Source organism: Meriones unguiculatus, chromosome 1 (assembly GCF_030254825.1).
Source record: "Meriones unguiculatus strain TT.TT164.6M chromosome 1, Bangor_MerUng_6.1, whole genome shotgun sequence".
Lineage (NCBI taxonomy): Eukaryota > Metazoa > Chordata > Mammalia > Rodentia > Muridae > Meriones > Meriones unguiculatus.
This window is the reverse complement of record NC_083349.1, coordinates 83,784,167-83,807,251: the sequence shown is the minus strand read 5'-3', so window position 1 is coordinate 83,807,251 and position 23,085 is coordinate 83,784,167. Positions and strand designations below refer to the sequence as shown.

Here is a 23,085-nt window from a genome sequence, read left to right as displayed (position 1 = left end):
CATCATACTCGTGGTTCTAGAAACCTCTCAGCTGGGTGTTTGCCGTATTCTTAGGCTCTTGCTAGTTCTGCTGTGCTCATACATGACAGGAAGTATTAGGTAAGCATCCCCTCTTCACTGATCCAAGCCACCCTCTTTTTGCCCCAAATCCTCCTGGAAGTCCTAGGATTTGAAGCCCCAAGACGTGAAGTCAGCCAACAGCATTCATGGTGGTGGGAACGTATCAACCACATATCTCTGATCTGGGAAAACAGAGGACAGCCTGATTGGACAGTAAATTTAGTCATGGATGGAGCCTGAAGCAAGAAAGCTGTTATAGAAGATCAGGATTTTTAACCTACAAACTCCCTCTAACACTTGGAATGGAGGGTTACTATTGAGAACAACATTTTTTCCAAATGCATATGGATTTTATTTATTTATAATAAACTACGCACAATAAAAACAGGAAACAATCAGAAAAGCCATATTTTTATTTTTAATTTCAGTTTATTTACTTTACATCTCAAGGGTGCCACCTCCTTCCTTTCCTCCCAGTCCCCCCTTTTCTTTTTCCCCCTCCCCCTCTCAATTTTCCCCTTCCCCTCCTTTCTCCTTTCCCTCAGAAAAGGAGAGTGCCCCTCCCCCTATCAGCCCTCCCAGAACATCAAGCCATATCAATACTGAGCACATCCTCATCCCCTGAGGGTAGGCAAGACATACCTGCCAGGGGGGAATGATCCAAAAGCAAGCAATAGAGTCCATGTTAGAAACAGCTCCACTGGGCGGTTCTCCATACGAAGACCAAGATACCCACTGGGCACATATGTATAGGGTGCCTAGGTCCAGACCATGCATGCTCCTTAGTTGATGTCTCAGTGTCTGTAAGCCCCGTTGGGACTAGGTTGTCTCTGTTGGTCTTTTTGTGAGGTTTCTGTCCCCTCCAGGTTTTTCCATCTTTTCTCCAACACTTCCACAGGACCCCACTGCTCCAACACATGCTTGGCTGCAAGGCCCAGCATCTGTCTCAATCCATTGCTGGCTGGATCCTCCCAGACAACAGCCAAGTTAGGCTCCTGTCTGCAAGCATAGCAGAGTATCTTTAATAGTGTCAGGAGCTGGCTCTCTGCCATGGGGTGGATTTCAGTATTGGTTGGACATTCCCTCAACCTTTGTTCCCTCTTTATTCCTGCCCTTCATGTAGGCAGGGTGATTTCTGGATCACAGATTTTTGTAGGTATGCTGTTGTTCCTCTCCTTCCATCCTGCCTGGCTAGGATATCCTCACTTCAGTCTCCCCAACCCCTCTTAGGAGTCCCAGCTATAGTGTCGGGAGCTCAGGCGGCCTGCTTTGATATTTAAATCTCGGCGGAGAGATGGCTTTTAGCAGGCCTTTACTAATGGCAGAGGAGAACTTGCAAGTCCATCTCCTTTTGTTTGTGACAACAGGTGGGACAGCTTGTGAGGGTTACACCTCTTCCTCAGGCTCCTTGTGCAAATTAACCTATTGTTCTGAGATGTTTGACTGACAAAAGGAACTACTCAAACAATAAAGTGGTCAGAAGGCTGGAGGCAGAGGATGAGGCAGCACTTGAGACTTGCTGCTTGCTGCAGCAGTCTGCCTTTTGCAAAAGCTGTCGAGTCTGGACCTTTAAAAAGTTTCCTGTGTGCTGTGTGTTTATTTTATTAATTTTAATCCTCACACCCAACTCAAGAACCGTTCGACTCTGCCCGGCTGGCCCCGGCACTATAGTCACACCCGTATTCTCCCAGGACCCTACCCTGTCACAGGCTTCCAGCTTGACAAAGATGATCCCCCTCAGTTTCCCTTCTTTTTCCCAACTCTCTTACCTCCCACACCTGTGATCCTCACATCTGAACCTCACCCTCATTTCCTTCCACATTCCATCTCCTACCCAGTTCCCTCTCTTCAAACACTTCTGCTGTCTGTTCTGTTTCCCCTTCTGAGTGACATTCAGGCGCCCTCCTTTGGACCGTCCTTGTTATGTAGCTTCTTTGGGTCTGTGGATTATAGTATGGTTATCCTCTACTATATGTCTAATATCCACTTATATGGGAATACAAACTATGTGCGTCTTTCTGGGCCTGGATGCCTCACTCAGGATGATCTTTATTTGCCTGCAAATTTCATGATTTCCTTGTTTTTAATAGCTGAGTAGTATTTCATTGTGTAGATGTACCACAATTTCTGTACCCATTCTTCAGTTGAGGGACATCTAGGTTATTTCCAGTTTCTAGCTATTACAAATGAAGCCACTATGAACATAATTGAGCAAATGTCCTTGTTGTATGGTGGAACATCTTTTGGGTGTATGCCCAGGAGTGGTATAGTTGGGTCTTCAGGTAGAACTATTCCCAATTTTCTGAGAAACCTCCAGATTGATTTCCAGAGAGGTTGTACAAATTTGCACTCACACCAGCAATGGAGGAGAGTTCCCCTTTCCCCACATCCTCACCTGTACGTGTTGTTACTTGAGTTTTTGATCATAGCTGTTCTGAGTGGTGTAAAATGGAATCTTTTTATATATAAAATTTGTTTTGTTATATGTAAATTTGGTTTATTGAAAATGCGGATCCTAATCCAGTATATAAATTCTTTGTATATTTTAGATATTAGCCCTCTGTCTGATGTAAATTTGGTGAAGATCTTTTTCTAATCTGTCTGCTGCTGTTTTGTTCTATTAACAGTGTCCTTTGACTTACAGAAGCTTCTCAGTTTCATAAGATCCCATTTATTAATTGTTGATCTCAGAGCCTGTGCTGTTAGTGTTCCATTCAGGAAGTTTTCTCCTATTCCAATGAGTTCAAGACGTTTCCCCCACTTTGTCTTCTAATAGAATTAGAGTCTCTGGTTTTATGTCAAGGTCTCTGTTCCACTTGGATTTGTGTTTTGTGCAGGGTGATATATATGGGTCTATTTGCATTTTCTACGTGCAGACATCCAGTTAGACTAGCACCATTTGTTGAAGATGCATTCTTTTTTTCCATTGTATGGTTTTGGCTTCTTTGTTGAAAATGAAGTGCCTGTAGGTGTTAGGAATTATAAAAAAGAGATGTGTAGAGGTTACAGAGGTTACACGCGGGTCCACAGATCACACCACGAGATTGGTTCCACACGGGAGGTTTATTAGGTAGAGGGGGGTTACAGAGAGGGAGGTAGATAGAGATAGAGAAGGAGAGAGAGAGAAGAAGAAGCGAGAGAGAGGAAGAGAGAGAGAAGAAGGAGCGAGAAGAGAGAGCAAGGGGAGGGTCCCAGTTCTCTTATAGGGGGGTCCAGAGCATGCGCCGGTGGTTCCAGGTGGTCAGCAGGTGGTCTGGGTGTCTTTCCAAATGCCTGATACCTGCCAGGTCTGCCAGGCCCCAGGGGCTGCCTGTAGAAATGCCTGCTTGCTGATCCCAACATTCCCCCCTTTTTCTATAATTAAAAATAGGGAGCTTGGGCTGCCTTTTATAAGGTAAGTTAAAGTATATAAATTTAGGCTCATTGGAAGCAGCTCTTGGTTGTCATGTAAGAGGTTGAGAGAGAGGGGAATTATAGCAACAAATGGTCAGGTTGTAAGGTTAAGAATAAGAGAAGTCTCTGCCCTGAAAAATTTAGGGCAGAGGGTTTAGGGTAGAGGGTTTTTAACAGAGAGAGTTGCCAGCCATGCAAGGCAGCAGGGAAGGACTGGGGAACACTGGGAGAACCTGGAGCTGCTTGTCCTGGTCCTGAAGCACACCACTTTAGCCTTTTGTTAACAACAGGTGGATAACGGGCGTAGATTCTCTTCTGGCTACTTCCTGCTGACACTGGGGGCGACATAGGTCAAAAGGCTGAAGTGTTGACCAAGTCCAGGAAGAATAGGCTGCCTTGATGCTTTTCCAGGTCTGTGAGAACACCCATGGCTGGGAGGGAAGGTGCAGGTCCAGCTTGTTGGTAAGGTCAGAGCCAAACACCTGTATCTTGTTGGAAGTCCGTGAGGTCAGAGCTGAACACCTGTAGCTGCTTTGGCGCTGTTGCGGCTGTAGGAGATATCTGTGTCTGGCAGGACACTGAAACAGAGAAAATTCTGTAGGTAGGCATTGAAAGGTTTGGATCGATGAGGTTTGTACATGAGAACCTCTGTCTACCTGGACGGACTTTATTTACCCAATCACTGGCAATATTAAAGAAGGCTTTGTTTTTGATCTGTCATTGAGGTGAGGTTTAGTTACAGGAGCGTGTAAACTTAAGAGGCCCTGGTGCCAGCTGGCACTAGGGATAGAAACCTGAAATTCTCCAGCCTGTCTGGAGGGACGGGCGTCTGGGCGTCTCCCATTGGGGGCAGAGAAGTCTCTATGTAGGGATGTGGTGATGGGTGTTATCCATTGGGAGCCGAGAGAGACGGAGCCTTATAAAGGCGTCCCAGAATAAGGCAAGTCTCGGAGGAGGATAATCCGATTTGGTCAAGCTCTCGTCAGAGTTTTGACCAGGGATCGGAGGCCTGGTGCCCAGTGGCACGGCCGAGAGAACACGCTTCTTGCCTAGCTAGGACGAGTGCAGGAGCACGTGGAGAGAGGAAGCGTGTAGAAGGCTCCCAAGGGAAAATGAGAAGAGCCCTATGGGAGAGAGGGGACCTTTCCATGAGCAAGCGAGCCAGCGCATGCACAAGCAAGCGGGAAGAAACCCATAGAGGGGGTGTACCGCCCAAGGGAGAGTGTGGCCCTAAAATGAAAGTCAGCATAGAGTGTCAAACCTAGACAATTAAGGCTACAGCTGAGGGGGGGCGTCCCCCGTCTCAAAAGATAGTAGGAAGCTGCCAGAGCTCTGTGGTCAAGCTTCCCCTACCAAGAGAGGCATGCATGCTGAGAAAATGGAGTGAACTCACCAATCCAGCCAGTGGTTGTATGTAGTAAATGGCAGTCTGGTAGCCAGGAAAGGAAATTCCAAACCAGGAATTACTTTTAAGTTTTAAGAGAGAGATAAAACCTTAAACATGTTAGTATCATAATTGTACTGTGTATTGAGAAAAAGGCAGTAGACATACGTATGTGTTAACGGCATAAGTACTTTTTAAGGTGAACTCTGAAAAGGCAAAAGCCCTTTATGAAATAAAAGGGAAACTTACTTAAAGCAACTAGAAGGAATAGGTTTAAGATATTCCCGTGTTAAAATCTACCCCAGAAATGGCAGATATCAAGAATACCATACTAAAAGCTATGACTTTTGGGTCAGATATACACATTAAACAGATGTTTTTAACATAACGAGAAGCACCTTTAAGTCTATCTCTAGAAGCCAACAAAGGAAATTAAAATCTCAACCTGGTGACTGAATAATAAGCAGTTATTGCTCCATCAACTTATCAGCACTCTATTGATCAATGTCAAAACTCTGAACTTTTAAAATCTTATAACTCATATACCTTAAAACACCTATTTAGACTCTCTAATCTTTTGCATTTATCAACCCTGAAACATTTTCTCAGACCAAATAACAACACTCTAGATTTTTACCACCTAAACTCCTGTATCCTCAGACCCTATATAAGCTCCATTTATTTATCTTAAGACACAGGCAACTAACATGAGTCCTGTGAGCCAGGCAAACCTTTGTTTTTCTTTTAAATAAGAGATCTAGTACCCTGTGGTTTTAGCTAATGAACTGATTAATGAGCTAACAGTTGATCAGCTACCGTAAGCTTAGCATAGCCGTCAAGGTGTTCAGAGACCTGAGAAGGATAAATTATAAGCTAAATAAATATATTAATTTATGTGCCAATCAAAATGACAGGGATGACTTGTTAGTCCATCACCTAGGCAGTGTCCCTTGCTCCTGTGGTCTCACAGCATCCTGAACGGAGGAGTCCAACCAGGCACATAAGATGAGAGACTGTTTCTGTGGAGAAAGAAACAAGAGAATGGCCTCACCTCGCCCTTAGCAACGTGAAACATTGACTCCAGGTGTCCACAGTTTTGTCCACAGTTTAGGCTGGGCCCTAGCAGTGGGCCAGTTGAGGCAGTATTGCCCAGTGGTTAGCATACCACAATCCAGAGTTGCAGTCATTTGTTGTTGTGCCCAAATCTTCTCGGAGACCTTGGGGGAGCTACTGTAAGGATTTTGGGACTTCCTGTCACAATAAGCTTACACATGTTAAAATGCCGTATTCATCAGACCTCTGATAAGCTTGAGGGCCAGCACATCCGAATTACTCTTTGTGTATCTTTATAATCTGCTCTAAACTGTGTCCTATAAAACAGAATGCCATCATCTCTAATTTTAGCATGTCCTAGAAGTATATATTTTAAGACAAATAGGCAAACCTCATAGTTACCCATCCTAGGCTTAACCTTAAAAAAAACTTAAACAAGGAGACTAGGTAAGGCTCAACTGCAGCATTTAGCATGACTTTAAATCTGTTCTTTTTGAACTAAAATCAAAGCAAACCTTTTAATTAAATTAGATATAATTTATGGAGAGGGTAGCAAATCTTGTTGCTCCTCCTACCACTTGCATTAAAATTGAACAGTAAAAAGCTTTGCATTTAAACTGTAAGAATTATTTTAGCCATACCAAACCTATCAGCTAGAATTTTTTCCTTAAAAGAGCATAAAAAACATTTTGTAATGAACAATCACCAGCCCTTTAAATGAATTATAACATATTTAAATATAATTCCTAACAGTAGGAGTGTGGGTTTATTTATTTCTGGGTCTTCAATTTGGTTTCATTGATCAACCTGTTTCAGTGCTAATACCATGCAGTTATTATTACTATTGATCTGTAGCTTCACTTGAAATCAGGGCTGTTGATACCACCAGAAGTTCTTTTACTGTACGGAATTGTTTTGGCTTTCCTGGGTCTTTTATTTTTCCATATGACGTTAATGGTTGATCTTTCCAGGTCTGTAAAGAATTCTGTTGAAATTTTATGGGAATTGTATTGAATCTTTAGATGGTGTTTGGCAGGGGGAAGCCATATTTAAAAGTTACATTGAGAATGTTTAGCTCATTTATATTTGGGAACCTTGAAGAAAATACTATCTATCTTGTCTAGGTGAATCTAAAATTTTGTACTTTAATGACTCTCTATCATATCTTGTATTCATCAACTTAGAAAATGTCTTTCTAGACCTTAAAACTTTTTCTTAAATCCTAAACAACTTAAGCCTAATTGTGAAACTATAGCTATCTAGTCTTCAACCTCATCAGAGACTTGAAAAGGAATAAAATTATTTTAAGTAGGAAGTGCAGGCAAACAGCTTCCAAAACTTAGAGATAACAGAGACAGTTTAATGCCTGGTCAGTCACCCATTCTCTCAATATATAACATTGTAGCATCAACTTTAAAAAGTAAAATGTATGAGGATAGTAAATCTCTAGAACAAGTTGAACATTAGTCAAAGAAAAGCTATTTGAGTGTGCCATGTACACAGGAGAAGGTATGCATATGCCTGCTGCCGAGGAAGAGGAGAAGAACCCGTATAGTAACTTGCAACCACCTTAAACTACAATTCTAAGGATCTGATGGCCTTTCCTGGCCTCTGTGTGTGCCAGACATGCAAAGGACACACAGACATACATGGAGACAAAACACCACATACATAAAATAATTTTAAAATACATAAAACAATCAATATATACGCAAATCATAAATCCCAGGAGGAGGGATAAAATAGTTATCCACAGTGTCACCAAGTCACGCAATAGACAGTTCAACAGTGTTATGTTAGTGTTACTGTCACAAAACAGTACAAACAAGAAGTAAAGCTACCCTTCCACATCAGGGGTTTAATATGACAAAAAGGTCATTCATTGCTCTTCTTCCTTACAACAACAGGTTCCACACAGTTTTTCAGGGACTCAGGCTGGCAGACTGTTGGGAAGGTGACATTTAATATACCTCAGCCTTGGCAGGCAGGGGGTAGTGGCTACTTTTAAGGGAGAGTGGTGGCTCAGAGTGTTTACATAGGAACTTACTATATACTCCAGCTTCTTCAAAGACACTGTCCTAGATGGGCAGCCACTTCCCAGCTACAATTTTACTCTCAGAAGGAGCGCACAGCCACTGTGTAGAGCTGGCCATACTCATTTCCTCACTTTTGTTCTGAACTCCTAAACACTTTCATTTGCCCAAGAACAAGGGATGCTGAAACCTTCACCTACATGATGCTTAAAGTCAGTCAGCTCTGTGAGATATCTTTCAAGTAAAAGTATTGTCATGGGGAGGCTTGTTCACACATACACACACACACACACACACACACACACACACACGACTGCACACATAGACACACATGTGCACACATGTATTTGGACAAGTTTTGGTCATATAGATTTTATGTTATACCCTAGCTTTTACGTTCACAGAGAAATTTAGCATCACGAATTATGAAAATGGAGTTTCTAAATTAATTTTTAAATGTATTTTACTTTTTGAAAATGTTTGAGTGGAGATAGAACACTGAATGCTATGAAGCAGTAAGTACCATGATGTTAACACAGTAAATATCAAAGAATTAGAAATGGGAAGAATGACTGTGATTGATTATCATGGGGAACAATTCTAGGCCCAATTCTTGAAGAATAAAGGGGGAATGAGGGAATGGGAGAAGAGAGAGGGGCATTTACCCTACCCACATCTTGTGATGTTGATTATTAAATTAATGGTTTGAATTTGTAGGTTATTATGCTAGAGGTTCATATCACAGTCATGATTATTAGTGATATGGATTGAGAATGAGCAAATTATGAACTACAGGCCAAATCTGTTGTGCCACTTGTTCATATAAAGACCTCGAGCTACCAACTCTTCATGCCTCCATCTGGCAATGCAGGGTATTGAATGTAACCCCCCAAACTTAAGATATTGATGATTGGGCTCTTTGCAGAAAATATTATTCACATAATAATAATAATCTATGTTTTATAGGAAAAGAGCATTTTATATTTTTTCTTTGCTGGGGGATATATTCAATAGCAGATATTTTGCAGAGAGATGGTATATTGTTCTAAAGCTGCACTCACCATGGTCTTCTCTTTGGGTATCAAATAGCACAGCTGGTTAACTGTACATGGAACCAACTGTGGGGGAAAACAATATGTAGAAAATTATTGTGTTTATTTTTCTTTTTACAGCTCTGAATGTGTTTTTATTTCCCACTCACAGAATCTATTCAGCAATGAAAATTCTAAAGAGATATTTTAATGAACATGTTTAGTTAATCTTTATGAGAATGAAAGTAATTATTTATATTCATTATCACTTTCTTAGTAAATATGCCTTTATTTACAATGTGTTTTTATTATGGAAAAATTAAATTATAGTACAAAATTTATTGCCAGACTGATTTTCAAAATTGGATTCTGATTAATAGCCATCTTTACTTTATAATTATGTTTTCTTGTAAAACATGAGTTTAATTACTATAATACCTGTTGAAATTACTAAACTACTGAAAATTTACTAAATTATTGTGAAATATGTAAAACCATTTGTGCTTAGTATGTGAATTTTTAAATTCACATGGAATTTTCTTACAAAATCAAAAATGTTCTTTCCAAGGAAACAAACTTTCCATCAAAAAAGTGTATCCATAGCTTTTTGGCAATAGTTACTAGTAAAATAATAGAAAACACATACTTGAGTTTTTGCTATGACGTGATTAGTCAATCATAATAAAACTTGTATTAGTCATCTGTCCATCACTGTGATAAGGTATTAGTCATAGTTAGCCAAAAGGAAGAATGGTTTATTCCGGTTCACAGTTACAGAGATATTGGCCTATGGTTTCTTGCCTCTGTCATTTCGGATTCCACGGCAAGTAGACAGGAAAACATCATGGAACCAAGCTGCTTACATATTATGGTAGTCAAGAAAGAAGGACAAACAAGAAAACTTTTCTCTCCAAACCCTCTAAACTATGTATCCATAGATATATTAACCAATTCATAAGATCTTTATGATCCAGTCACTTTCCAAACAAACTCCCCACTCGTGAGTACTGCTGCACTGGAGATAAAGCATGCAATATGTAAAATCTGGGAAGACATTTAAGATTTAAAACAAACCAACAAAATAAACAATTCCTAAGATCAAGTGAACACATTCCTAACAATTCATAGCATAGTTTTATAAAGAAGTTTTTCTTATTATTATGATGTTCTTTTGTAAGTTCAAAGTTCTTTCTGCTGTCTCTGTCTTTCATTACATTAGCACATGAATGTGAGAGCTGATTAGAGGTATACTGTTCGTGGTTTAAGCTGATTATTTTAGAAGGAACATCACACTATTGAGGCTTTATTAGCAGCACTCAGTATACAGATCTTAAATATTCAAATCAATATATTTGGAAATTGTAAAACCTTGTTGCCTTAGTTATGGTTATTATTGCTGGGATAAAACACCATGATCAAAAATAAGTTGGAGAAGAAAGGTTTTATTTGGCTTACACTTCCACATCACAGTTTATCATCAAATAAAGTCAATACAAGAACTCTAACAGGGCAGGAACCTGGAGGCAGGAGCTGATACAGAATCTATGGAGAAGTGCTATATCCTGGCTTGCTTCCCCATGGCTCACTCAGCCTGCTTTCTTATAGAACCCAGAACCACCTGCTCAGGGATGGCTCCACCTCCTATTATCTGGGCCCTCCCCCATCAATCACTAATAAAGAAAATTCTCTACAAGCTTGTGTACAGACTTATTCTATGGTGGCATTTTCTCAATCCATGTTCCCTCCTCTCAAATGACTGTAGCTATGTCAAGTTGACATAAAACTAGCCAGCACATCTGGTAATCCACATGGAAAAACATGAGTGTGTCCAGTATACTAGAAATTTCCTTAATACTCTTTCAAACTGAACTCCAACTCCACCAAAGGCAAATAATGTGTTGAAGTTTTTATTACCACAGATTGGTGGTGCTGGCCTCAATCTTAGTATAAACATAAGCATATAGTATGTAATATTTAATCTGGGCTCTTTCTCTAAAATATTATGGTTTTAGGATCCATCAGTGTTACTGAATAAACAGGAGTTGGCCCCTTTCTGAATTGTTCTTTGTTGTGTGAATAAACCCCAATTTCTTCTTTTTTTTTCTCCAAAAAGAAAGAAATAGAGATGTTTGGTTGATGGACATCTGTATTCTTTCTAGTGTTAGCTATCATAAATAAAGATGCTGTGAATATTTCTGTACAGACATTTGGATGGTCATATATATATATTTACTATACATTCTAGAAGTAGAATAGCTAGATTGTATGATGGACTATGTTCAGTTTCAGTAGAAAGAACTAAAAGATGAGAGCTTGTCATTGTACATCCTCACCAGCAACATATAAACATCCTAGCTACTCCTATCTTTTCCAATACGTACTATGGTGACATGCCATGCTGGGTAATTCCTGTAGGTATCATATTTTATAAATATTTAAAGGTGTAATTCTAAAGGAGTAGAAGAGAAGTTCTGCTTCTATGGTAATCATTCTTTCTTTTCTCTTCATTCATTCCAATGAGATCATCTTGATTCAGTTGTTCTGCTCTATAATTTAGAGAAATTAAAGGTGTTTTTACTCACCTGAGTTTGGGCTGTATATTAGTTAGTTTTGTGTTGTGAAAAATAACATGAGCATAGCCAACTTATAAAAAAGAAAGTTTCTTTTGTTTTACGGTTGCAGAGGGAGAGTCTGTATAGTAAAGAAGGCAGGAGCATGGGCAGCAGAAGCAGGAAGCTGGCTGATCACATTTAATCTGTACACAGGAGTTAGAGAAAGCAGGAAGCAGGACAAGCCTGTAAAACTGAGATTCTATCCCCAGCACAGCTCTGCCTCCCAAAGGTCTGTGACTTCCCAAATAGTATCATCACCTGGGAAGGAATGGAGTGTTCAAAAGCACAAGTGTATGAGGGACATTTCTCTCTACATACAGTGCATGCTATTGGCAACAGGGATGATGCTATTTCAATGTGGAGGAATGCTTTGGAATAGTAGTTCATTGAATGGTGACCTGTTGAAGCCACACTGACTCTTCACTAAGGGCACTAAAAGACATCAGGCTTGTTGCATCCCAATGGGACACCAGTAAGGAAAATGACCCCTCGTGCTCAGCAAGAGTGATTTCTTTTATGCCTAGAAAAAAAGTTAGTTCTAGAGAGGGTGAGAAAGCCTGCTGAAATGCCTTTATTGCTTATTGATGAAATGATTATTTAAAATATGAACTAATCTTTAGGTTGAATCCAGCTCATGTTTACTAGAAATGTCATCACAAAAACAGCACATTATTGTGAATAAAAGTTGACTTGTGAACATGAAATTTAACTTTGAATTTTGAAAATATGTTGATTTTTTCAAATTTTCAAATCAATTAATGAGATGGTGTTTGTCCACATGACATTGGTCTACTCAGCTTCTCATGGGAACAAGGTTACTCTCTCTTCTTCTCATAGGAAGTCAGGATGTCACGTATAATATTCTAAAATGTACAAAGGATGGGTGTGGGAAGTTAGTTTTAACTGGATTTCTGGCATTTTAAAATATTTTACATTTTAAGAAAAAAAACATGTTTTGGCATAATTAGCAAGGTAATCTGGCCTAGAGAAAGCTTCATTACATGAAGTAGATTATATGTTCCAGTTTGACATGAAAAATATTTAACTTTATCCCGATTTATTACATAAACTTCTGGCAGCTAAATCATAGGGATAATGAACACTTAAAATAAGGGAATATTTTAAATAGGTTTTATTAAATGAAGAATGGATCAATAATCATTCTAAATACATCAGTTTATTTCAACTCTAAACACCTTAAAAACAGAAAAGGTGAAAATGAATATATATGATTATATTTAGCACTTTCTGTGCTACTCAAGCCAAGAAACAAAATGTCCCCCTTACTTATATAAGTATACAAAAAATTACCTACTTTTAGTAGTAAAGTTTTGCCAACTTCCTAACTGATATAAAGTCTCACAGCTCACTCTAAACTAAAGGGTATGTTGCATGTTCCAGGAAGACTTCCTGGCATGATGCAGGCATATGGCTTCTTAGACATTTTTACTTGGCAGCACTATTGCCCCATGTATTTTTAACGTGGCCAGGGTCACACTAGAGTATGACAGGATGGTTCCCCTGTTCAGACCTGAATAGAAGAACAACAAATCTGATGTGCATGACTAGAATAATGGCTCTGACTGTCACACATAGTTTTCCTAGCATCACAGCCTTTCTCATCAGAAGTTATGATCCCAGCCACAGCTACTTAAGCATCTTCATTATTTAGATATTTGCATTAATAAATCAAGCATGTTGAAAAATTAGTTTAAATTTTATTTATCTCAGTGTGTTCTTCATCTGGACTTGTAGGTTTCACTTACACATAATTACCTTAGCATATCTGGAAGAACATATGGTTCTTACAGAAATTTTGTACTTTTTTTTTTTCAAAGAAAGACTGTTTTCTGAATTTGGGTTTTGTTTTTTTTTTTTTTCTCTTTCCTAAGTAGAATTTCATCATGGTATAGGCTTTTAAATCTTATATACCTCTATAGTAGTTGTATGTAAATGTGTGTCAATCTGGGAAGAACTATTAAAATATTCCCTCTTCACATACCACTTGGTAAATCAGCAGGTTTTGTGTCAGCATACCTCTACTGTATCTCTTTAAGAAGAATATCTTTATACTGGCTTTTATTGAGTTTTATAAAAGAAAAGAATAGTTCTAAATAGGCTTGACAGCTATAATAGAATTTTACCCGATTCTTAGATTGTAAGACCTTACCTACAACTTAATATTACCTACAGCTAACATTAACATAATAGGTAATAGTTCAGAGCATGTGGAATTTGACTTAAGTGTTGGTTCAAACTTATTACATGAAAAAAAAAAATATATATATATATATATACTGATTTCTCTGCTTCAAATACCAAACCAAATAAAGCAATCACCTTCTAAATTTGTTTCTGAAAACGTTGAGCAAAAACACTGGGTTTTGCTGTGAATCATTGTGACTGGCATAGCAGCTTATTTTTCTCTAGCTTTAAAGCAATGAAGAATGGGATTAGTTTATATCTAGTCTGCTTAACTGGCTTACTAGAAGTTGACTACAAGGCACGAAGAGTTTCTGCATCAATGCCTTTTTATGCTTACTCAGGTCATGATCTGATCTGGAAAAAACAGCACCATTATCTAAAAACATGATTTTTCTCAGAAAATCAGGTTGACATTCCAGAAAGCACCAATCTGAACTCAGGTATCAGGCAGGCCTTGGGCTCAAAAGTGACATATGTGGGTCAGCACATTTAGGAGTAAATTACCCCATTACATATACTTTGGCCTCAGTAAGTTACAGTGGCAGGAAACTGCTTTGGAATCACGAGCACTATTTTATTTTACCTGAACTTGTAGTCTCTTCTCTTTCATCTAAACTACAGCCTCCTGAAATTGTGGATCACTACCCCATATGGAGCTGCATGAAAAATGTGCAATAACAAAAAGTTTCTGAATATGAAATGACTAAAGCTTAAGCCAAAATCAAACAATCTGTAGTCTCTGGAACAGTCGTCAGTTGTGTGGCTTCCCTGCCATTTTGGCTCTGAGTACATCGCATGCACATCTTGTACTCCAGTTGCCAACCCAAAGGCAGCCAGGAACACCTCAGCTCACACTAGAGACCACTGTCATGCTAGGAATAGCAGTTTTTTCACTGTACAGAACTGTACAGTCAAAGTTATCTGCTCCCATAGGAACATGATGGTAGAAAGCAAAGAATAGTTTCCTACATTATTTCTCAACATGTATGTATCAAATTAGTTAATCTGTGGATTAGTTTGAGTTAGAATGTTTGACTTTTACAATTTGCTATTTGAGTTTCCTAAAACCTGTTAAATGAGGTGTTCTTAGCTATCTGTGTGTCTGTAGAGAGCAGAAGCTGACATTAAATATCCTCTTTAAGTCTTTGAAGCAAAATCTCACTCACCGACTCTGGAGCACACTGTTTCAGTTGAACTGGTTCAGCTGTTCTCCTCAACAACACATCCAGCTCTGGGGTTACCCTGTGCTCTGCTTGGCTTCTATCTCCCTCCTGGGGCTAGAGCTCAGGTCCCAGCTCACTGCACCTACTGTATCATCTCCCTTCTTCCTGACCCAAAACAACAACAGCAATGAATGTTTCTCCTCCTCCTGCTCCTTCCCCCTACCCCATGTTTTCTCCTCCTCCAGCTTTTATTTTTTTTAACAATATCAAATATTTTATTATATTAGCCAAAATGTTAAATGTATGCATTTTACCTTTTTTTTTAATTTTTCATCAATTACACTTTATTCATTCTGCATCCCCCCCATAAGCCCCTCCCTCCTCCCCTCCCAATCCCTCCCTCCCTCCTCCCTCTGCTTGCATGCCACTCCCCAAGTCCACTGATAGGGGAGGTTCTCCTCTCCTTTCTGATCTTAGTCTATCAGTTCACATCAAAAGTGGCTGCATTGTCCTCTACTATGGCCTGGTAAGGCTGCTCCCCCCAGGGGGAGGTGATCAAAGAGCAGACCAATCAGATTATGTCAGAGGCAGTCCCTGTTCACATTACTATGTAACCCAATTGGACTCTGAACTGCCCTGGGCTACATCTGTGCAGGGGTTCTGGGTTATCTCCATGAATAGTCCTTGGTTGGAGTATGAGTCTCAGGGAAGACCCCTATGTTCAAATTTTCTTGTTCTGTTGCTCTCCTTGTGGAGACCCTGTCCTCCCCCCAGCTTTGATTTTTGTTGTTTGTTTTGTTTTTATTTTTGAAACAGACTTTTCTATGTGGCCTAGTCTAGAACTTGTAATGCTCCTGTCTCTGAGGGCTAGGACTGTACGCCTCTGCCACCATGTAGCACCCAATATTTCTTAAAGCAAGAACAAGATTTTTATTCAGATAGCCAAGTTTAATAACAGTATCTTAAATATAACTGGAAAAGTGTCTATTTTCTAAAGTTTATATCCAAAGGAGCATATAAAGAAATGAACACTACAGTGTGTCTTGATCCATTTTCATTCTTTAGTCAGGTGTGTGGGGTTTTTTGTTTTGTTTTGTTTTATTTTTATTTTGTCTACATATTGTTTTATTTCTCAATCCAAATTATTAAGACTGGAAAGGGAGAATTCTTCCAAGAGGCCAGGGAAATGGTAGGCCTCTCATCCATCAGTAACCCTCCTGGAGATGACTGTCTACATCTAGAAGAGGTGGTTTTACCATGATTCTATGCATCATACAGCTTCAGAAGTGCTCTGTCCAAAATGCCATTAGGGACTGGATTGAATAAACCCAGCAAGCTTGCCAGGAAGACAATGTTAGAGAGCTGCTCCTGACTTAGGGGTTCACTTTTTACCCTGAAGAGCAGTGTCCAGAGTCACAAGCATTGCTAAATCCAGGCTATTGTGAAGGCAGAATCTCAGCCAGGGAGAGAGCTATACAACTATGAAGCACCTGACAACTATGTCACTGTCTCCTAATAGTGTTGATAACCTTAACAACGAGGACTCATCTGTAATTTCTGCTGACTCACCTATGTGTGTATAACACAAACACAATCACATATACATACTCACACACACATACACATACAGAGACAGAGACATACACAGATACACACACACACACTAGCCACAAGATTAGAACTTTATTCCCCATTTTCTTTCAGATGCCCTTCCTCCAGCAGTCTGTTAAGAGATGTTTGCTCACCATTTGAAGCTATTCATTTGAGAAGCTGGGAGTTGCCCCCAGCAACCAGCAATTTGCTGGCATTGGTTTCAGGATTCTTTTAAAGGAAGAGTTTCTCAAAACTGCTTTCTAAAGAGTTTTTTTACCTGTCACAGCCAAACATACATAAACAGCAATTCAAATTCAGAGAACTTAACAAGGCCTTTCAACAAAGGCAAAATGTAGTTTCACAGTCTGAGTGATTTTCAAATTAAACAGCATTTCTGTCCCCAGTTAAGGACAGGGGTATCATTTGCTCCTGTGGATCCCTACAACTTCATTTAATAAAACTCATCCACTGAGTTAGAGGCAAGGGTCAGCCCAACTCTCCAGGTACTAACTGCAGGCTGATGGGGTGTGTGGTGTGCCCCTACTCCACATAGCTGCTGATTTGTTTTGCTTCCAAAGCTTTATTATATCCCACAGAGCCAAATGGGAAGCAATCAGGCTGTTTTGTCATTTGAACTAGGAAAGGTCAAGGATTAGAACTTAATAGTACATGGCAGGAAAGTACTTTGTGAAAAGAGTCTGGATTTTTCCATGTAGGGGAAAACAGTATGCTCAATTCATTAGATCTAAAAATCAAGTAAGGTAGAATTTGGTTAGTAGGTACACTTAACAGTGGAAAGGAAGCCATCCAAAATTATAAAAGATTTTGTTTCCCAAAATCTGAGCATCAAGTTCTCACTTCTCACACAATGCCACCTGTGTCACCACTTATGAATTGCTCTTCATCTGTTTTATATCACAGACAGTATCAGTGGCTTGGGTAGCCACCAGACTGTGTGATGCAGTCCTGGTTTCACGCTTAAAGAGACAGAGGCTCAGTGAGGTAAGAAGTATAGCCAAGGCTGTGTGAGCCATTCACTTCAAAGCCGAAGCCTGAACCTAGCCCTCCTGTCTCTGTACTTCAGCTACAGTGACCTATCTGACTACCAACTTGGCTACCACTCATCTTAAATACAATATCTATCAACTTGTACTGAGCAGATTGCCTTGATGCATTCAGTGATGCCAGATAATCAGTACTCAAATGTGTTAGACAAGAAGCTTCAGGGTTTAAAGTTTAAAACACAGTAGCATAGAATTTTAGAGTAAAAGTAACACTGGGCCTGGGCTGCCCTGTTAATTCCTGATGCATTGTTCTGGCATGGTTTCTGGGTAATTTAAAAGAAAATGTGTGTGTTTACTTATGATGATAACTCTCAAAATCCTACTACAATGATTTTTTTTTCTAAAACAACATTTGCACTATCCTTATAATTTCTTCTTTTTTGAGACAAGGTTTATCTGTGTAGCCTTGACTTTCCTGGACTTGCTTTGTAAACCAGGTTGATCTTATACTCAGAAATCCACCTGCCTCAGCCTCCCTGAATGCTGGGATTACAGGCATGTGCCACTGTACCTGTCTATAATTTGGAAACATCCTAAACCTGTGCTGTGACCCAAAACTCTTTCTTGCCATGATAAATGTTAAAAGCATTGCACTATTTAACAGTCTGTCTTAGATCAGAAATACTGCCGTATACCACCTTAGGACATTCCTCAGTATTTAGCTCTATAAGAAACATTACACGAGGAAAGATGCCAATCTTGTGTGAATGTTTGTTTAGGCTTTTTGTGTGTGTGTGTAGAGCTTAGGTGCTCAATGTATCAGTCTCTCTTCAAACTGAGTTCATCTTTCTTCTTTTACTGTAACTGGGTGTGAAATACCCAGGGGAGAAATATAACAAGATGGACTCATGTCTGCGCTGTATGAAATTTCCAAAGATATTTTATTGCATCCACATTTTCTAACATTGTCAGACATAGAGCATATCTCTAGCCAGGCCCATTTAATCTAGGCCTACAACTTGGAAGATCAGAGGGACAGTTAGAAAAGGAGGGAGCTGTATGTCTCCAGAAGTCATTGTTACCTATGCTGCTGTAGTTGGAGCGAAGACAGCAGTGAAGGACAGATACACTGGAGGCTGGAAGATGAGTTCAGAATTACAAAAGAGAAAAAAAAAAATCTGCACCTACCAAATGCACCGGTGCTCACCTTTCTTCTATAAAAGGTGTTTGTGATAAAGAGATGAACCCCATGGCTGGCTCAGCCTGCCAAACTCTAATTCCACAGAAGGAAGATGGCAAATGAAAACGAGAAACACGATGCAAGAGCAGAACAAAGCTTTGGCACCAGATACTACTGATTGGCTTCCAAATAATTTGGCAAGAAGGCTTTGGCCACCCAATTTGATTTTTATCTTCTCATCTTTGGGGTAATAACCTTAATGTAGCTCAGTGTGAAAGCCTTTGTTTAAAATTGCTTTTCTGAATCACCAACACAAGAATGGAGAAAACAAAGAGAAAGAAAGAATATTCACTTATACACAAAGCTGCTACTTTCAAGTCTTAAAAATATAGTTAATGCCCAATTATCTTGACATTCCTATTGTACAAAAATGTTGAAAATGCAAATATAATTCTAAGCTAATTATTTCATTTTATGGAAGTGACACTTGTGAAGTAATAAATTCATAGTGTCTTTGTGAAAGACAACTATTCTGGTCCTTAATGTTGAAAATTTCATATAAAATAAGTGTATGTTTCTCATTATTTTTATGATTTGGTGGAAAATGCCCTTCATGTATATAACATGACAGCTTTTTCTAGCAGATATTTTATCACTCAAATGATACCTGCCTGAGTAAATTAGTACTGACAGGTGACCCAAGAGATGCCAATTGGCATTCACAAGCATCTCTTAGGAGCCAGTCTGTACCTCTCTTCTACACATGGTTCTCACAGATACATAGTCATCTTCTATTTTAATGAATTTTATTTTATTTGTTCCAATTATATATTCAAAGAAAAATAGTTGTACAATGTTAAATATTATATTCTTGAACTTAAAATATAAGATATCAGGCACGAGAGAAGACACAGGGGTTTGAGGCTGGGCAGAGGCACCTGGCTCTCCATTTCTGTGTCTGTATCAATTGTAAGAAATGCAGTTAATCTTAGCACAGACTTTTCAGGAACTATAAAATAGCAGGGTTATTAGTAATAGTAGTAAACCAACAATCCCTAGCAATTTTGCCATTAGAACCAACCCATGGAGTCTAAAGATCATCATGAACACCATTGGTCATAAGCAAGGAAGCTTCAACAAAGGGGATTTGTTTTAACAAAGTAATGAAAATGCTCCTTTGGAGTTGACAGTCTGAACACAAGGTAAACTGAATAGCACTTTCCGCTAGATCTTTATTTTGTCTAACTTTTTTTGTATTTAATTTAAGAGCACACTGGGGCTGAAGATGGCTCAGCAATTAACCAAACCAGAGTTTGGTTTCCGGCACTCATACCCACTGGTAACACCTTCTTCTGCCACTCACACAGCTGTACGTAACACAAGCACACACATATGAACATACATTTAAAATAAAAATAAATCTTCAAAAGCCGTACTTTTCATGAAACAGAGAGGGAGCTTCGGATGGACTGCTCTGGACGTAGGTGCTCTCTGAACCATGCTGGAGGACAGCAGGCTTTGCTCCTAATCAGCACTCAGGGTGCACCCCAAAGAGCTACTGCTTCCAGTTACTCCCCAACACAGGAAGACCCATCTTCTGTGTGCATGAAGACTTTATAAACATGTGCATGAGGTATTAGGAACTTAGGCCTGAAATTCAATGATCTGTGTTGACAGAAGTACAAATAACTTGTGTTAGGTGTAAAGGGGGCAATGAAACCCCCAGTGAGGAACTTTGCACATGCACAAGCTCTATAAGGACCAAGTCACAGCAGTTTCTTTCCCTGCCTGGAGGTTGGCAAGCTTCCTATAGAATGCAAGACACATTCCAGTTTCCAAAATGTTAAAATTGGTGGAAAATGTGGATCTTATAATCAAGGTACTCTAGGGCATGTTTGTTGAGTTTTGTAGTTATAGGAATGAAAGATACAAAACTATCAGAAAAATAATGTTTTTTCCTTCCTGTTTTGTTTGTTTGTTTTTGTAGAAAAGCATTTTACTAGTCTCTCTTCCTCCAATTTCCTAAAGATAGTACTGTAGTCTCCAAATATTATCCTGTCATAATTGTTTCCTTTTCCTCTCAAAGGCACAGTGCCTACTTATGAGTCACTCCTCTTGATAGTAATCATAAATCTCCTTAGAACAAACTAATGACATGATATGCCTTTGAATATATACAACATAGTCACAGTATTCAGAGCTTTTTAAAGAAAATCATCCCTTTGTTGAGAATGTCATGTTTAAGAGTGATCAAGTAGTCAGTTATCAATTATCGAACAAGTCAGTCAAGGTCATTTATCAATTTTAGAACAGAAACTAGACCCCAACTCACAGTGTCCATGATAGAATAACTCTACTGAGTTTAACAAGAATAAAAATAGATACCGTAAATCTTTATTATTAATAAAGCCACCATTCAGCCATCAGAGAACTATGTCCACTGCATGTACCCTAAACCACATTGGTAGTGAATAGATTAAAAAAAAGAACCAGTGCTATAAAGATAAGAGCATTATTAAAAATCAGTTACCTGGGTTTTTAAATTGAATTTATTTTCATTTTATATGTGCCATTTAAAATTTTTTAAATAGCCCTTAACTATGATTTAATTGTTGTCATAATTACAATGTGACGAGCATGTAAGTTATTTGAAGATTTTTTTTTCCAGCGTATCTAACATGGCATGAATCTGTGATATCTGTTGCTGACAAAGTGACAGGTTCTGATTTGGTTTGCTGTGTACCTCCATATCCTAAAGATATTCTAAGAGGCCATTAATTTGAGAGAGTGAGATGGATATCCATGGGAGGGCTTGGAAAGAGAGAAAAAGGGGAAATGGTATAATTATATTGCAATCTCAACAAATTATATTAAATAAGTCTAAATTTCTGTTACAGTTTAGGAAAAATAAATATATCATTGTTTCCTTTTCACCTTCCCTGACCTACTCCAAATCTATGAATTGCCAAGCACACCAAAACTTTGTCCTTAAGCCGGGCATGATGGTTCATACCCTTAATCCCAGCACTTGGGAGGCAGAAGCAGGTAGATCTCTGTGAGTTCAAGGCTAGCCTGGCCTACAAAGCGAGTTCCAGGGCCCTGTCTCAAGAAAAACAAAACAAAAACAAAGAAAGAAAGAAAACTTCCATAATATACTTGAAAGATAACTGTGAATAATCCCCATTTTACAAATAAGCAAACAGAGACCAGTGTAGCTAAGTAACTTCCCTCATACTTTGCATTAAATGCCATTAGAACCTGCACATCTTCATGCCTCCATTTCTGCTGGGTAGCAGTCACTGGGATGTGAGAACTGCAGGGTCCACTTTATCCTGAGACTAACCGTCTCTTAGAGTAGACACCTACATACCTAGCCTTCAAACGCTAGGGGCACCGGATGGAGGAGATGGGCGTGCAGGAAGGACCCAGCAAGGCTGTGGGCTTGGCTGATTCTCTGGTTTCCCTCACCTTGAGCTTTTCTTCATCTAGACTCCTAAGTGCTGCTCAGGTGGCTTCGAAGAGCAGCCATTATTCCTATCACATTTGAAGCTACTTTCTACCTCAGCTACTTTCTCTTCCTTCCTTCTGATGATTGCTGCTTCTGTTTATTACTGTTCTCGGAGAAGGGAAATTGTTTCTCCTCATCTCCCTTAGTTCATTGGCAGATACCTATTTGGATCACTCCCTGTAATCACTATAATTCCTGAGTCTCCTTTTATCTAAAATATACCTATTAAGTTATCTTAAGTCTTTTCAAAGCCAAATTGCTTCATCTGTTTATTATTTTCCTTCATTTTTCTTGACTACATTAAAACTCGGGGACTATGAAAAACAATTGTTAAAGCTCTTGGTGGTCCCAGGATGAATTTATTTGTTTCTGTAATTGAGTCTTTCTGATTATGCTGAGTGTTATTATCCTCATGTTGTACCAACTTTTAACATAACAAACCACAAGGTTGTAACAACATATTTTTAATATTTTAAAATTTTTATTTGAATGTCTACTTGGCAGTTCATTTCCTAATGTTTAACTCCCTGCCCTCCTGTGAGTAGGGGCCATTTCATCTCAGATGACAAAATAAAGACAGGGTCAGCTTAGAATGTACTCATTGCAGATTTCACCCAAGAAGGAGAAAATAATTATAGCTCAGCCTCCAAGTAAGATTGCCTCATCATTCTCTTATTAAAAGGACCTTGAAATTTTCACTTGTATTTTGATACATACGACCATTTTTTTAAAAAGCCGACCTTATGCTATCTAGCTTACTGGAAAGTATTTTTATATAATAACTTTCAAAATAATATTAATTTTTGTTCTAAGAAAATATTAATTCATTCCCATGTAATAACAAGTGAGTCTCATGTTTCTTTGAC

At 39.0% G+C, this 23,085-nt stretch overlaps 1 protein-coding gene across 6 annotated transcripts in view; it reads left to right on the top strand.

The window, feature by feature from the left end:
- Nucleotides 1–23,085, top strand: part of Cpq (carboxypeptidase Q) — a 568,473-nt gene that overhangs the window by 439,470 nt on the left and 105,918 nt on the right. The window lies entirely within an intron of this gene.